The sequence below is a fragment of the Zingiber officinale genome, chromosome 1A (genome assembly GCF_018446385.1).
Source record: "Zingiber officinale cultivar Zhangliang chromosome 1A, Zo_v1.1, whole genome shotgun sequence".
NCBI lineage: Eukaryota > Viridiplantae > Streptophyta > Magnoliopsida > Zingiberales > Zingiberaceae > Zingiber > Zingiber officinale.
In genome coordinates this window covers 58248797-58266891 of record NC_055987.1, presented here as the reverse complement: position 1 = coordinate 58266891, position 18095 = coordinate 58248797, and the positions used below count along the sequence as shown (strand labels likewise).

The 18095-nt window shown below is 37.9% G+C and overlaps 1 long non-coding RNA gene across 1 annotated transcript; it reads left to right on the top strand.

The window, feature by feature from the left end:
* Nucleotides 1-1971: 1971 nt before the first annotated feature.
* Nucleotides 1972-4156, top strand: LOC122025282. Its single transcript, XR_006123653.1, has 2 exons — nt 1972-2262; nt 3848-4156. It is a non-coding gene; the product is annotated as an uncharacterized LOC122025282 (long non-coding RNA).
* The last annotated feature ends 13939 nt before the right edge of the window (nt 4157-18095 follow it).

Genomic DNA, 18095 nt, shown 5'->3' with positions numbered 1-18095 from the left:
TTGTATGAACAATTCTGCCCATCATGAATTCTATTGAGAAAGGCTTATATCACTCTTGCCGAAGGTTGCTGGGTGAGCACCACCTCTTGACCAATCCACCCAAGTGACACTTCTGTTCGCCAGATGATGGGCTGATTCTATGGTGAGCATGGTGGGGAAGTAATGCTAACACCTGTAGAACAGATGTTCAAATCAATAACATGAAAAAAAAAAGAGGAAACAACATACAAGTTGGAAAACATGAGTTAACTGAAAGAAATTGTGAAATGGAATAAATACCACAGTAAAAATGATGATTCATTTCCCAGGATTATATTGTTTAGTAACATAAGACTTGATTGATTGTAGTAGTAGTAGTAGTAGTAGTAGTATATTGTTTAGTAACGTACTCAAATAAGTGCACAAGTCACATGATACATTGTTGCTAGTGGATAAAATTGCTATAAACTGATTATCTATCATGAAGATCAAATCTGGAAGAAGCCAATTTTTATTGGGAATTGCTATAAACTGATTACCTATTTAACTACAATGCTTATTTTTACTATATATGTTTATATGTTTGAATGATATATAATGACATGTATTTCCTTTCCATTTTTAACTATTGACCTTTTATTATTTATAATCTGTTACTAACTATTATTTGTAGTAGGAATGACTCCTAAGCGTTGAACTAAGAGGAAATCTAGTTTTAAACTTCAAGCTGAGATAGATATGCAACCACCAAGTATAAGTACAAATCACATAGATCATGAACAAGGTAATATCTCATTTTATGCATGACAAATTTAGTGACTGATTGTGTTTCTTCATATTTATCTTTTCTTAATGGAATCAATATTTTTACAGATGGTCAAAACATAGAAGGTACCTTGAATAACCAAAGAGATGTAGTTTCAAATCAACTACATGTTGATGTGCAAGGTAATATCCCACTTGTTGAAAACATGTCTTCAGTTCCAGACTAGAATGATGAAATGAACCAGGAAGATAATGAAGGTAACGTATATGAAGAATGTAATAATTTAATTGAATCATTATTTTGAAGTTGAATTATAACTTTTTTTTTTGTATAGCTAATGAAAATGAACATAATGCTAAGAGGAAAAAAAGAGGTCCTACATTTATCAAAGAAATTTGGGGTCGACCTAGCACACTACCACGCATTAAAATTCTATGTGATGATATGGGACGTCCTATAGGAACCAAAAAAAATAAATTTACTGATTTCTTGGGTTCTTTAGCAAGGAATGATAAGTATTGTCCAATTGATGTAGAAGATTGGCATAAAATGCCAATGGATAAAAAGAAAGACATGTTAAATGTTATAAAGGTAACTGAATTACTTTGTATTATTTTAGTATTTAAAAATTTTAATTTATGCAATAATAATTTGTCTATATATTTCTTTACAGGATAAGTATGACCTTCCTTTAGGAACAGAAAAATGGACATTATGTTCAATAACAAAAAATGGAGAAATTGAAAATCTGAACTAAAAGAAAGTACTAAGATCCTGAGTTGTCAATTCAAATTCTTTTACAATAAAGAGATGAAAGAGCTCAAGTAGAATAATATATGAGACTAGTTACTTTTTGGAACACAGAAAAATCAAAGGTATGTATTTTATTTATTTAGAATATAATGTTAGTAAACTTTTATTTTATGTATTATATGTAATTTAATATATTAGGAAAGAAGTAAAAAAGAATAAAAATACTAAAAAGCAAAGTGTAATGACCCACGAACAAAATTAAAGAATTTATTTATGAAAATATCTAAGATCACACAAGTGCTAATTAAAGAATTAACTTATAAAATATTCTACGAATTTTAGAATTTTTTTTGGAATTTTAATTGAACTTATATGATATATTATAAGGGGATAGAATTACTAAATTCGAGGAAAGTATATGATACTCGGATAGGTTGAGAGTTGATTAAATTAATTAACTGGTTAGAAATAAAAGACCTAGGTATTTATTCCTATACCTTTCGCCCGATTCCTGTTGGTTTCCCCCGAATCGCCGTTCCACCTCTCCTCTTCACCTTCGCTGGTGTCGATCGGCTCTCCACCGAGCTCAGGTTCTCGATCAAGCACCACACCATCTCGGCGAGCTCGCGGGGGAGTTGCGAGCGGACGTGAAGTCCTTTGACCACCACACCGGCGGCACAGCTACATCTAGGGCGAGGGCTCCGACAGAGGAATGAGGAAAGGAAGGCAAGTTCATTCCCTTTTGATTGTACGAGATCTGTGAGGTAAGGGGGTAGGAACTTGGAATGTTCATTTATGTGGTCCGAACGGTGGGTTGGTTTGCAATTGGTTCCTATTTTGTAGAGTTTTGATTCGGATTGAGGTTTCGTTAATGTTCTTGTTTGGTTCACATTGTTTCTGGCTTTTGCCTGTGCATTCTATTTTGATGGGGGCTCGATTTCCTTCGGAGTGTTCTTATCATGATTCTGGTGGTGCTCGATTGGCTGCAGAGGAGTCAGATTCGTTTTCCTCCATGTTGTCGATGCTTTGGGTTTTCTGTATGACATTTGTTTATTTAAATGTTTGACTGAGATGTATTCTAACTCGGTACCATCATGCAAAGTGCTCGATTTCTTCTTGTTGAATTGAGTTTCGGAACGGGATTTGTGGAGATGTAAGTGTGATGTTGCTTCGTTTCACAGCTCGGTTTCTCCGTGAACGGAATGCTGTTGGAGTTCTATGCCTTGATTGATGATGTGCTTGGTTGTTTTGTTGCTTCCGGATTTCTTGAACATATTGTCACAGGAATTGGACTTAGAACATTGATGCTCTCCGTTTTGTGACGTTTGCTTCGTTTATGTTCCTCGTGTTTAGGGATTCTAGGAGTTTTTGAGGATGTTCTTCTTCATGTTGCTCTACAGAATCCCTTGACAATTGGGATTCATGGTTAGAAGTCAGTGACATTTCTTCTCATGTGGTTTTCGGATTTATTGACAGTTTTGGAATTTTGGTTGGTTTCGAGAACATTCATTTCCTTCATGATGCTTTAGGGTCTTGGAATGGAAGTTGGTGATTTAGATTTGATTTCAATGGTTCTTTGCGTTGTTGAGATTGCTGTCAGCTAGGGAGATTCAATTCAGTTCTGATGTGGCGTTGTTTCCTGCATGTTGGTTGGATTGTCCGGTTTTGATTTAGAAGGTTTCAAGGTCCTCACAATGAAGTTATGTTCTTTCGTGATATGATGGGATTTAAGCTCGAATGTGTTTTGTTTTTGGAATAGCTATGCAATTTCTACAGAATGGAATTGATGAATGATGATCGGACTAGAATGTTAAGTTAATTACCTATAGATTAATGGAAAATTCTGATTATTTACCTGAGTAGTTGGTCTACTGTTGTTTTCCTCTAGTTCATAGCTCTATTTATTTTGAACAGTGCAGTAAGTTATGGGTAGGATATGTTTTCTTATATAGCTAATTGGATGGATATGAGGATATGTGGTGACAGTACGGGTTGGGTGATCCGGGATGAGCTCCGGGGAGGACCCTTCCAAACATGACTGAAACTATAAATTATGACTGATACTATAATTTATTATTTGCTTGACTATATGACTGCATGTTCTCTAGGAGGTACCTCTAGGATCATGGAACTGTTTGACTGACTCTATTAGTGGTTACCGGATATGTGACATATTCACCCATATTAGCTATGTAGGATCTTCTACATATCATATTTTCTTCACTATACTATATTGAGATATGTTTTATGCCTACTAGTTGCTATTCCTGCTACTTCATGGATGTTGTATTATTCATAACGGATTGTACTTGCTTGGTTCCTAGACTCATGATGCCTCCTATGTTACAGGTGAGGTTGTCTCCAGGATATGACGGAAGGCCCTCGGACGGAGTAGACGAGGAAATGAGATGGAGGCATGACACACTGTCCGAGCGTTAAATTTAGAGTGCTGAGCCTTTTATTGTACGAGGAGTTGTATTGGTGTGTCCCCCTTCTTTCGTTAATGTTTTGTTGGTAATGATACCGGTTACGTTGGGTATTATGGTTCTTTATGATGGATTTTCTATTCTGGTTATATTACAATAAAGGTTTAGAGGAATGTCATAAGTTGCTTATGGATATATATAAATATATATATAAAAAAAACTTGAGGGATAATTTATGGATGTTTCAGTTGGTATCAGAACAGTCACTCCTAAAGGATAGTGTGCGCACGTCAACTTGTCAGGAACTCGACTACTTCTGTCTTCAAGTCTGTAAGATTTGTTTTATAAAGTTATAGTCATGAGTTTAGCTATGTTTATGAATATATGTGAGGTAGAAATGTGATATTTTGGATAAATAGGGAGGTTACATGGAAAGATGTAGGTTTTTAATGCAGGGTAGGAATACGTATTATTTTATGAGCTCTTGGTGGGATGTAGCTAATATCAGTGGGAACCTTGAGATACGCTGCTATGAGGAAATTAGAAGAAATTGCAAGGAACATAAATAGTTTTGCATAGATTGATATTGAAACAATATGAACACGATCACATAAATTTCTCTTGTATGTCATTTAAAAGCAGCAAATCTCTTTCATAGTTTATCGCCTTGTGTGATCAGTTGGTGATGGGATATCAAAGTTTAAGAAGGGCACTGCTAAGATCCTTAGGTGACACAAAATTAGGTTAAGATTGATTTCAACATGTTCAAAGATGGCCACTTTTTGTTTTAGTTTGGCAAAATTAATCAATTAAGGGATTTGTGTCATGTCCTAGGGAGTCCCTGCCAGAAGAAATTTCGACAGTATCTCTCATGTATAGGTGACAATTTGAAACTTCCTACAACATATTCATACTTGGCCAACACGGCCGAAACAATATATATGATAACATACCATGCAGTTTAATAGTAAAACTAAACTAATGCAACAATAAGGAAAATCATCTCAAAAATCCTATTCAACTACACCAATAAAGCTCAAAACTTATATCCTACTTAACTGCACCCATAAAATATAAATCACGACGCAAATAAAATCAACTCACCTCTTCTGTCATCCAAGCAAACATGTAGTAGAACATATCCAAATAAATATAAAAAGAAAACCCATCGACAAATAAAAGATCATACAGTACTCCATAGAACAAAACTAGTGCAAGTTTAAAACGTAATCTATATAGTATCATAAGAAAAACCATATGACCAAATAAATATCCTCGCGATCTGCAGGGGGACTAGCGATTGAATCTCTCTGGATAGCCTCAACCTGAAAATAGTAATAACAACGGGGGTGAGTCAACTCCTTAGTGGGTAACTACTGACATGCATAGTAAGAAATAACAACTAATAACAAATATGCGTACAGTCTCCTGTATATATATATATATTATATGAAAAATGTAAAACTGTGAGCAGGAGTATCTGTACTAACTAGGACCTGGGTATATGGATAACAAGGTTGTCAGACCGAGAGTATCATAAATCCTGTATGCATGTTAAACATATGCATCCACCAAATATGCAGCAAATAAGTGCAGCAACACAAGCAATAAATGCACCAATGCGTATGTTGTCAATGACATGTCCTGGTCACCCCTACTGCTAGTCAGCCGTCTCACACACGATGGTGAGACCTAGTGGGTAGGGCTGTGATAACCGTGCACTCTGCCATCACTACTTCTGATGAGTGACTGAGTGGACGGGATGCTGTCGGAGTACATCTATCCTTCTTACCCCAAATCATAAGTGGGGGAGCATAATGCTCTCATCTCCCTGAGCCAATCCAGAGGAGGGATCCCTATCTTGCTACAACACTACGTTACACTACCCATGAGTGGACCAACGGAGCCCTTGACAGACCAACCTGGTGCAACCCACCATGCCTGATAGAAACCACTAACCCATGAGTGGTTGTGTGTATAGATCCATGTAATTGGCGATGTACTCAACAATAATAGAGCCAACAATCACACAACATGTAATCATGTGAGATGATGCATGACACTAAGCATGGAAATATTTTGATCCTATCCATCTCTACCAAAATATATACCAAAAGACATATGGATCAAATAATATGATCTAGGTACACAGGTCAGGTATGGTAGATAAATCAATGTCATGAACATAATAAGGCATGATATGTTATTACCTTAAGGTCATATATAATCAACGAAACATGAATGCAACAACAGGAAATAAATACAGCATACTCAGGTAATAGATAATGACATACCGATACGAAAATGAACATAAATATTACTACTTGTTAAATATTACTAAGCATATCAATATGACATATCAAAATAGATAAGTTAAGATACCCACCTTATATAGAAAGGTCTAATCCGGTCCAAATCAAACGTTGAGATGCTTGTCTCACGTCAAAATGTCGTGTCACCAATATATATACATTTTTATTTAGCTACAACTTAAATGAATAGCTAAATAAAAATCCTTAAGAACAATTTAGGGAAAAACCCTAAACCCTAAACCTCAACCTACCTAAATTAAATGCAACGGTTAATTAGGGTTAGTTACCTAATCCCCAATCAACCCATTAGATTAATAATCCAACCTAAATCAATATATTTATCTACATTAATAATTTTTGTTAAATACGTAACACTCCCATATTCATAAAACAATACCTCACCTCATGGCCGCGCTTGCTGATCTACAGCCAAGACGCACGGTTGCTGCTGGAAATAAGGTGATCTGCTGTACAAGACAAGAAACCTCACAGCCTAGATTCAGAGAACCCTACACATGCTGGCCCAATTCACTAAACAGATTAAGAAGAGAAGATCACGAATTCAACACCACTTATTAACATCCTAACACCAAAAACAATCTACGCACCCTAATCCGTTGCAAAGAAGAGGATCAAGATCTGATCAGGGGGAAATAACAAGAAACTGATCCGACCCCATTCCCTAAACCAGAACAGGAAGGATTAACACAGAACAGAGCCCAATCAATTGAAATCCAGCGACACCTTACCTTAAGGATCGCTGCTAGGGCACGACTCGATCCCATGGCGTCGGCGTCGGAGGAAGATAAGGAGACGACGTCAGTGGTTTGGGGCTCGATGAGTATGGACCCAATCTAGGGCACGCCAGAGAGATTTGGTGGTCGGCGCTGCTCTGTTCGACGGCGGCGGACTGCGGCTAGGGCACAGCAAGAAGAAGAAGTGAGACCCTTGGGCGAGGAGTTTTGTATGCAGGGAGGCAAGGAACCGTCGCATACGATTAGGGCAAGGATCAACGTGAGAGGAGGCTCGGCGCGAGGAGGTGTCGGGTGAGGGCTCGTGCACGCGGGGGAGGAAACGAAGGAAAAGAATAAAAGAAAAAGGAAAGAAAAAGGAAAATTTTAACTTTTCCTCGTTTAAATAGGGTAGCCTAAATAGACTTTAATTTTCCGGGGCCCAATATTTGATCCTCTTAAACTCGTCATATGAGCTCCGAAAAATTCTCAGAAAATTTCTAAAAATTTCGGAAAATTCCCTTATGGTTATTCGTCCTTTTTCGGTATTTTACAATTTGAAAGGAAAGTGGAAAGCCAAGCAAACATTGAATCAGTGTGATTGATGATATCTTTAAATAGTGGCATATATATTGGATCATCGACACATAAGCCATTGTACTTTGTAACCAAATTCCCAATATATAAAATTGTGACAAGAAGCACTTTGCTTTATCTATTCTTACTTAAGGTTTGATTTGCCATATTAAAAATCAGGAATTACTATTCTCTAACTATCTTTATTTAGTCCACGACTCTCTCTCTCTCTTATCCATTATCCCTCTCCATGGCTAAATCTTTGACCATTACTTTCAGTCATATTGCAGTTTAAATTTTAACTTTAACTAGGCACAATCTAGAATATGAAGGAAAAAAAATGAAGAGACTCATCCTACTGAAGATGGAAATTTTGGAAGATAGTTGCATGGACGTGGCAAATACGGCTTAGCTTGGAGAGACTCTCATCCTATTAAAGTGACCCTGTATTGTGAACTAAACTGAACAATGACATCCAATAACACTGAAAATTTATCTAATTACACTAGTGATAAGTTCCCCAGACAACAGGGGTAATAATGAGACTGGAAAATGCTGATGGAGTAGTAACAATTCAAAGTAATTGATAAACTTCCTACTATCTACCTAACACATCAAATTATCAGTAAATTGATAAATTATATTTTGCAAGGGAAATTTGTCAATTCAAAGAATCAATATAAGCTAAAAAAACACATTTTTATTAGCTGTTTATCTTGCTCATGGGAATGGTAATATGAATTTTCTTTGTGTCAATACTAGTTTTGGTTATGGTGATCGTGTTATCTGCGAAATGGTATAAGTATCTTGTGTTATTTATGCAAAGTAGTCCCTGAAGTTTTGTTGAGGAATGACATACTAAAATGAATCCAAGCAACATTGAGAATGCTGCCGTTGTGAGATAGATATTTACTTCTGTTCTGATTGTGTCGGAAAGATATTTAATGTAGTTGACCAGAGTCAGTACCATGTGTTGGTTAAGTAATGGTTGTTGGATCGAGATCGCGCTAGAGGGGAGAGGGTGAATAGTACTCGTGACTATTTTAATTGAATCGAAAAACTATCGGAGTAAAATACGCAGCGGAAAGTAAATGCAAACACACAGAGGACACAAGAAGTTACTTCGTTCGGAGCCTATCTCGACTCCTACTCGAAGACTCGCGGTCGTTAACCGCTTTTGGTGGACAACAACTATATAGCGCAAATCTTTACAAGTAGATGAGTACAAGTAATAACAATAAGATATACCAACGACAATGGAAAGGTGAAAGAACTGAGCTCCGGGTCGTCGGGATGATGTTGCAGCACTTCGGGATCGACTTGTTAGCAGCAGGAAGTAGAAAGTTCGCTTCTGAAATCGTTGATCGAAGCTGCACCCCAAGGCTCCCTTTTATAGCTCTGCAGACGCTGATCCAGATCCCCAAGTCTCGGGATCAGGTTTGACCCGAGACGGATCGGTCGACCGATCCCCTGTTTGGTCGACCGATCAGGTGATCTTCTTCCATCCGATCCGCCCGATCCTCTCGCTCCGCTTCTATCTGGTCAAATTCTATCCGGGTTCGGTCGACCGATCACCACGTTCGGTCGACCAATCAGCTGTCCTGACTCTGTCAACCTGGCCCGATCCAGTCGACGCCCAACCCTGGTTCGGTCGACCGATCCCAAGGTTCGGTCGACCGATCCCCTGGTCGAGCATGGTCCAACCTCTGGAGATCTGATCTGCTGGCTTGTGGGTTTGGTCGACCGATCCCATGGTTCGGTCGACTGATCCTGGTCAGTCCTAACCCTGCACAAAAAGATTAATTTCCTGTAAAACAGAGTTAGAACATAAAAGACAATATATAGAAATAAGTTTGACAATCACCGGACTGTCCGAATCTGACTTCGAGTTTCCGACCGGAAACCCTAGGTCGACCCGACGCCTACTGTTCCCTCTTCCGGGGAACGCGTCCTCACCTACTCCTCTCAGGAGATTTACCTGTTGCCAGTACGATCCTCCAGATCGACTGGACTTTTGCTCAGCGCCCGATGCTTCCGGTCTTCATGCTGGATGTCCGGTCCTCGACCCATCCAGACTTCTACCCGGTTTGCGACACCAGGATTTTAACCTAGGGTTATCACCCCCTAGGATTTTTGCCCGAAGCGTCGACCCGCCAAGACTTCCCACACAAGGTTACCACCCCCTATGACCTAGGGTTACCACCCCCTAGGGTTTTCCCTTGCCTAACCGCAGCTAAGACTTTCCTGAAACACTCAGTCATACACATTAGATAACAATTAAACTTAACTTTGAATCCCTTTGCTATTATCAAAACTAAGATTCGATCGTCGGATGATTCCCGCACCAACAATGATTATTTGCAAAATGGACCAAACTGTTGATTATTACCTGTATGTGCTTGTTTGCAGTAGTTTTTATGAATTCTTTAGTGTCAATATGATCATATATTTATGGTGTAATACCACTCCATCCGTGTAAAGAATCTGATCCTGTAACCCAGAATCCTTATTAGGCAAAGATTTTATGCCAAAAGAAGAGATAAGAAGATTGCAAGTGTAACTTGATTAAAATACCACAATCCTTGATAGCTAATATCCCTGTCATTAGATTTCTTTGAGCAATAATTTTTTTTCTGGTTCTTAAATGCCTTGTCATGCATCTGATTAGCACGTTTTCTAGCTCAATGAAGCTTTCTCGAGATGCAAAGATGCATCTTCATTTAAGTTTATAGAAGTATCCACTATCCCTCCAAATAGTACTCATCCATATTGTATACTCTTTCTCATTCTATTAGATAGTGAAGTTGGCAACCAGGAACAAACCCAACCAAAGGGCAAGTCTTCAAAATTATATGTGCAAAGTATCCTAATTGCCAATTTAAATGATAAGTGGATATTTCCAAGGACTTATCAAGAAATATGCTTTAATCTTTTAGTACAGAAGTGGCAGTTATATGCGTTCAGTGATAACCAACCAAGCATATTTTTACAATTGAGCATGTGATGTCATAGGATACACAACTAGTGGAAGTATCCGTGAATCCATAGTAATTGCTAAAGGATACTTCTTTATTCAAATGTAAACTGTAGTTTGAAGAAATCCAACCTGATACGTATGTTAAGTAGATTCAAGGTTTGCACAACAATCTATTCAGTGAGCTGAAAATCCAAATGTGTTGGGATATTCCCTCTCGCTGACTTTGGATTATCTTTGAGTTCACCACTAGCTTTGGTAAGCCTAGATGATCTGCCAAGATTTTCTGTCATTGTATGGATTTAAATTTGTGGGAAATTGCCGATTGTGGCTATAATATGGTTGAGGAATAGTGATTCATAATTATTGTTGGTTATGCTGAAACACTAGGGATCAGTTGACCATTTATTATTAGATGTTATATCCCTATTAAGTTGTGACATGTTGCTACATTATGTGATGTAGTTGTGATATGAGAGAGGAGTATTCAGTTTGGCTTGAAGAAAGACATTGTGAATTTCATAACTCAATGTTTAGTGCGTCAACAAGAGAAGGTGGAACCATAGAGTGACGTAGTGACAGTGTAGTAAGTTCATAACCAACAAAGTAGTGATCATTTATTTTAGAAGTAAATCATCATGTAGCTTTATAAGGGAATCTTGACCCCTGACAGTTAAAGATTTTGTTCTCTAGTGCTAGTTTAACCATGCACCAACTTCTAATTTGAATACGGAAGTACGGACTCTTTCTACTCTTATTGCGGAATGGATCCTAGGATTAGAAATGAAGTAGGAGATTTGGGGACTAAATTTTTATTAGTGGAGAAGAATGTGAGATTCGACAAAATAGTTACTATAAAATAAGAGGTGTTTTATGAAAGAAGTTTTGCCTATGGAAATTTATAAATAATTTCAAGGACTTAAATCAAAATTGGTCAGGATATTTTGAGGGATTGAAACTTAGTTTAGGAGTTGGATTTGATTCATTAATCAAGGTTTGGAAGTTACCGTGGGAGACCAAACTAGTAATGTGTAACCGCTACCCTGAATTATTTAATAAGACAAATTTCGAGGGTGAAATTTTAATAAGGGGGGAGAATTGTAAGGACCCACGAGCGAAATTAAGAAATTTATTTATGAAAATGTCTAAGGTCACATAAGTGCTAATTAAAGGATTAACTTATAAAATATTCTACGAATTTTAGAAATTTTTTTGGAATTTTAATTGAACTTATATGATATATTTCAAGGGGATAGAACTATTAAATTCGAGGGAAGCATATGATACTCAGATAGGTTGGGAGTTGATTAACTTAATTAACTTAGGGCTAGGAATAAAAGACCTAGGTATTTATACCTATACCTTTCGCCCGATTCCTGTTGGTTTCGCCTGAATCGCCGTTCCACCTCTCCTCTTCACCTTCACTGGTGTTGATCGGCTCTCCACCGAGCTCAGGTTCTCGATCAAGCACCACACCATCTCGGCGAGCTCGCTGGGGAGTTGCGAGTGGACGTGGATTCCTTCAACCACCATGTTGGTTGCCACTCGAAATATCATGCTGGTTCCCCTGTATAAAAATTTTGTACAAGTCCCGAACCGTTCCTAACAACCTATTATGTTCTTTAGAAATTAAACTTGGAATCGTAAACAGAACTTAACATTATTGATTTCAAATTCAACTTATCTGTTCTTAGAGGTTTAGACTTAGATCGTAAATGATGCTTAACATTATTAATCCAAATCCACCCATGTTACAAAGTTGATTAAATATTTATTTCAAAGATCGACTTTCAGGTTAAACATGACGAGACACTAGGCCTTCTTAGGTATGAGATCATCCACCACTTCCTAGACAAAGCCTTTCAACGAAATTCAATATTTAATCTCCTTATAGTAACCCTAGGTTTAACCACTAAGAACAATCGAATCACAAGATCGAAAAACAAAAGAAACACAAAATCGAAACATAAATTCGATTGCCTAGAATTGTTAGCCTCTTGTGTTTGGTATTTCAAAATTTATACGAAGAAACTAGTATGATGCGGAATAAAATTACTAGTCATACCTTTCTTTGTAAGCAACAACCTCTTGATATTCTATTGTATTCCTCTCATTCTCTTGGACATCGTGTGGGTGATGATCTACCAAGAAGAAATCCACCAAAGCCTTCCTTGCTTCCAAGTTTCGGCCACCACCACAATGCTCCAAGGGATGCTAGAAAACAATGCCTCCTTTTTCTACTTCTTCACCTCCAAGCAACCGGCCACCAAGAGCTCCACAAGAGATGATGCCACCGGCCACAAAGAAGAAGAGAAAGAGAAGAGGAAGGGTCGGCCACCAAGGATGGAAGAGAGGAACAATAGAATAGGTTGTGTGTCTCATGAAGGCACCCCCTCCCTCTGTTTTATAATCCTTGGTGAATCCAAAAAAGGAAAGTTTTATAACAAAAAAATAAAACTTCCTTTTATTCCTCTCTATGGCTGGCCACACCATGTTTAAACAAATAAGGAAAGATTTTAAACAAAAATTAAAAATTTTCTTTTAAATATCCCTTTTGTGGTTGGCTATAAAAGGAATATTTTATAAATTAAAATCTCTCTCTTTTAAATCTTTTTATGGATATCTATAAAAGATAAGATCTTAAAAAAAAACTCCTTTTATATCATGGTTATGAAAAAGAAAAGTTTTGTTAAAAACTTAAAATCTTTCTTTCACATTATAGATAACTACAAATAAGGAAAGATATCTAATCTCTCTTTTAATCCTTTGTAGAAAATCTATAAAAGGAAAGATTTTAAAATTTAAAACTCTCTTTTAAAACCATGTGGATAAAAACATAAAAGGAAAGATTTTATCAAAATTTTATTTTTAATAAAATCCCTCTTCCCTTTCACACTTGGTCGGCCCCTTGCTTGGGCACCAAGCAAGGCTTGGCCGGCCCTAGCCTTAGCTCCAAGCTTGGCTTGGTCGACCCCTTGCTTGGGCTCCAAGCAAGGATAGGGGTCGGCCCCTAGCATGGACTATGAGGCTAGGCTTTGGGTGGATATAAGACTTTATATAAGAGGCTACAATAGGGACCAAGAGGAGGAATTGATTTTGGTCTCCCGATGAGCTTAAACTTCCCGTGTCCGTCCTGAACACCCAACTCAAGTTCATCAATAATAACTAATACCACTAAAGAGCTACTATTGAACTACCACACCAATCCCAAATTACATTATGGGCTCCTTCTTATTATGAGTGTGTTATTCTTCCTGTGTTTAAGATATCGAATGTCCATTAATTAAATGAGTTACTGACACTCACTTAATTAATATCTAGCTCCAAAGTAGTACCACTCAACCTTATTGTCATGTCGGACTAAGTCCACCTGCAGAGTTTACATGACAATCCCTATGAGCTCCTCAAGGGGGCATCGTCAACCTAGATTATTAGGACACGATTTCCTTCTATAACCAACAACACACCATATAAATAATATTATTTCCCAATCTATCGGGCCTATTGATTTAACGAACTAAATTGCACGCATTGATAAATCAAAGAAATAAATACTAAGTATATGTGCTTGTTGTTATATCAGGATTAAGAGTACACACTTCCATAATAACTGCAGTCAGTATAAAAGGAACAACCTCAAATGGTCCTGCTCAATACGCTCGTAGTGTACTAGTATAATTTTATAGTTTAGATAAACTAATACCAAATTACACTACAACCACTCCAATGGCTTGTCCATTCCATCTTGGTTGTGAGCTACTATTTATAATTTATAAGGATCTGATAACATGATCTTCTGTGTGTCTCCTCACACAATGTTATCTACAATATAAATTAAATAGACAACTACACTTAGCATAAATGTAGATATTTGACCAATGTGATTCTTATTTCTAAATAAATATTTATACAAAAAACTAGCCTTTAGTATACATTCCAACAATCTCTCACCTATACTAAAAGACTATCCTGCCATATACCCTGCCATACATCTGATTCCCAACCCCTCAATATGTCCATCAAAAGCTTTTGCCTTAAGGGCCTTAGTGAAAAGATCTTCCAGGTTATCATCTAATGCAATCTAGGTGACAACAACTTTTCCTCGTTTATACGATATCTCGTATTAGGTGGTACTTGCGCTCAATGTGTTTACTTGCCTTATGGACTCATGGTTTCTTCGAGTTTGCTACTTCACCATTATTATCACAATAAATTATAATAATTTTTGGGCAAACCAGGAATCATATCTAAGTCTATCATGAAGTTTCTAAGCCATATATCTGTTAGGACCGAAAAGTAACTTGAGGGGGGGAGGTGAATAGCTCTTTGCGCTCTTCGTGTGCTCTTCGTTGCTTGTTTCTTCAAGGATGTGCAACGGAAATACAAAGAAACAAAATACACAACGCTAACAAGAGGATTTACTTGGTATCCACCTCACAAGAGGTGACTAGTCCAAGGATCCACACACTCACACACCCTCCACTATGAAATCACTCCTTTTCAGTAACTACTGAAGGCGGAGAAGCCCTACAACTCTCACAATACAAGAAGAAAGCAAAGGAAACAAATACAATAGATATCTTACAAGATATGGAATGAAAATCCTAATCCTAGCTTTCTTCTTCTTGCTTTTGATCCGCCTCTTGACTTGGGAAACCTCCAAGAACCTTCAAGAACTGGCGATCTGAGCTTGAGAGAAGTGTGGAAAAGTCGCTGTGTTGATCTGAGATGAAATCGTGAAGTTCTTCCGCAGCCATCACACGCCTGCAGCTCAAATACGACGCAACGGTCGGATCCCAATCGATTCGAAAGCTCCCAATCGATCGGGAAGGCTTTGGATCGATCCACGGATCGATCCAGAGCGCCTCTGTGCTCTGGGAAAACGCCTGGATCGATCCACGGATCGATCCAGCGCTTATCGTATGAACCAACAGCGTCCCAATCGATTGGCTGATCGATTGGGACCTCTAGATCGATCCACTGATCGATCCAGAGGCTCTCTGTTTGCTGGGAAAGGCCTGGATCGATCCACTGATCGATCCAGCTCTTGGTTTTTGCCCAAAACCAAGTCCCAAGCCTGTCAAACCAACATTCGGTCATCCTTGACCTGTTGGTATATCATGCCTAACATCTGGTCACTCCCTTGACCTGCCAGAACTCCCCACCAAGTGTCCGGTCAATCCCTTTGACCCACTTGGGCTTTTCTCTTCGTGTCAAGCTTCACTCACCAGAACTTCCAATCTGCCTAGCTTCACTCACTAGGACTTCTCTTCTGCCTGGCTTCACTCACCAGGTCTTTCACCTAGCTTCACTCACTAGGATTTTCACCTGGCTTCACTCACCAGGATTTTCTTCTGCCTGGCTTCACTCACCAGGACTTTCACCTAGCTTCACTTACTAGGATTTTCCTCACTGCCTAGCTTCACTCACTAGGTCTTTCCTTCTGCCTGTCATCCTAGTTAGGACTTCCCAGTCAAGTATCCGGTCATCCTTGACCTACTTGACTCTTCTTCAATCAGCCTTGCATTATCAAATATCGAAACCCAAACCAAGACTCAAGCTTGGTCAACCAGGTCAACCTTGACCTGAGGGATGTTGCACCAACAATCTCCCCATTTTTGATGTTTGACAATACCAACACTATCACTTACAATACCATATGTAAGTTAGGCTAATCCCATAGTCTAAACCTTCTTCATGCCACTAGGTAATGAATACATAAGTTAAGCCCTTCATTCTCCCCCTAAGAGGGCAAACTCCCTCTAGGTAATGAAAGCCTAACTTACTCCCTTTCATTCTCCCCCTATTGGCACACATCAAACCATACCCCATTTTTGGGCACACATCAACAAATTCACTTGTTGAAAACTCTCCCCCTGAAGAGTTGCTCATCGTTGTTCACAACTTCACTCGTTGTGATCAACACGATAATGAAGGTCTCATACCCTTCATTATCCTTAACCCTACATTCTCCCCCAATGTAGGCAAATGCCCATCCTTGAGCATTATCCACTTGAAACCACTTGAACAATGAGGATATCCACTCCCCATTAAAGTTCAAACGCTCAACCTTGAGCATGTTCTTAACGGAAGGTTAACCACCTTCCAAGGTTCATGAAAAATAATTTTCATGTCTTTAAAGAGTCCCTCCCCCTAAAGACATGGTGGTAACTTCTGTCATTGCACCAACAATGACTTGGAATCCCTAAAACTTTATGAAACCCAATTTTAGAAGTTTTGAGGTTCAAATATTCAAAATTTGAAACAAACCTCAACCTAAACTTCAACTTAGCCTTCCTTAACCAATCCATCCTTGTTTTCCACACGAAAACACCCTTTTTATGTATACAAATGTATTTTCAGGGGTTTGGAATGGTTACCTAGACTAAAATAGGTTCAAAAATGCTGAAATCAGGCCTTCCCGGCCAAAATCAGCATCTTCGATCGATTGGAGTTGGGTTCCAATCGATTGAACCTTGCTGAATCGATCCACTGATCGATTCAGTCTTCTTGGATCGATCGGTTGATCGATCCAGCAAGCTTCTGCTCGCGAGAAATGCCTTCTCAATCGATCGGCTGATCGATTGAGGCACTCCAATCGATCTACTGATCGATTGAAGGCCTGAAATTGCTGAAATTCAATTTCAGCCAATTTCAGAAACCCCTAGAAAATTCTACAAAATTCCAAAAATCGTAAAAATTTGTGTAGACATTATTTAGGGTATAATTTATCATGGAAAAATAGTTTTCTATGAAAATACATCATATTTTTAAAGATTGACACAAACTTGAGAACTTGTAAAAACTTTAGTGTTTTCTTCAAGTTTGTGTCTAACTATTCAATGGTGATTACTATCAAAAGATAGCCTTCACCAAGGTTTTCCAAAATTATTTTAAAACATTTTCAAAACCAATATCCCACCATATTCCTTGGGCTTAATGCACATTACTTGTACATTAGCTTTCCCAATAATGGGAAAACACATAACTATATGTTTTGATGAACTTAAAACTCAAAAGAATGTACTAAATCAACATCTTGAGTTTTGTTCATCATCCTAACATCTCACTTGTATCTAATATGCACTAAAACACATACAAGTCATCTTATTGGTCTTTGTGAGATATAAAGTTTGGTTTTGCCCTAATCTAGGGATCATGCATATCTATCTAGGCATTTTGTGGATATCGAACATCCACTTAGGATGTCACTTGTTAATAAGTCTTGTTAAATGCCATTTGTCCTTAATTACAAGGAATTAAACTTAATGCATGATTATGTTATGGCATACATCAAAAAGAAATAATTTTCAAAAGAAAATATCCTATAACTACATGATGTATGAATGTCATGACATGATATTTTTGGATTTATCATAATAAGATATGAATGCAAAAATAAAATATGATATCATGGCATATGATGGGCAAACAATCATGACAGAGTTTAGCATAAATACTAATATACCTAGATTACCTATCTAAGTATCCTTAACCACTTAGCTAACTAAAACCACTTGTTTTAACTTAAAACGTTAAACCTAGATTGCCCTAAATGCTTCAAAGAAATGTCAAAAC